At 46.2% G+C, this 381-nt stretch overlaps 1 protein-coding gene across 2 annotated transcripts in view; it reads right to left on the bottom strand.

Moving 5' to 3' along the window:
• LOC118333334 (septin-8-A-like) overlaps nt 1-381 on the bottom strand; it is a 10,056-nt gene that overhangs the window by 9,304 nt on the left and 371 nt on the right. The window lies entirely within an intron of this gene.

Genomic DNA, 381 nt, shown 5'->3' on the forward strand with positions numbered 1-381 from the left:
ACACACACACACAAAGAGCTCTTTATTTAGATGTTATTTCACAGGGTGGGAGGATATCCAAGCTGCTGGCTGCCCTGGTACCCACAACTCCCCTTCACACACAACCTCAACTTAACCAAAGTCTACCAGGCACGTCCTGTAAAGCTATGACGGCCTTTTAAACCAACACATCGCCACGAATCACACGTTTGGCTGACACATACTTAAATTTGCTGAGCAATCTAGTGGGAGCTGTATAGCCAGCACTTGAAGAGGATGCTACTTATGTTTATCCTCTTAACTTTAGTGTCTTACTGCCTGCTGTCCTGTGTTTCACTCAAGAGCTCGGTCCCTCTCGTCCTGTCACTTCAGCACCTGTGGTAAACAACAACAACAACAACA

This window comes from Morone saxatilis, unplaced genomic scaffold (genome assembly GCF_004916995.1).
Source record: "Morone saxatilis isolate NCDOM2014 unplaced genomic scaffold, NCSU_SB_2.0 Contig22, whole genome shotgun sequence".
In the NCBI taxonomy this organism is placed as follows: domain Eukaryota; kingdom Metazoa; phylum Chordata; class Actinopteri; family Moronidae; genus Morone; species Morone saxatilis.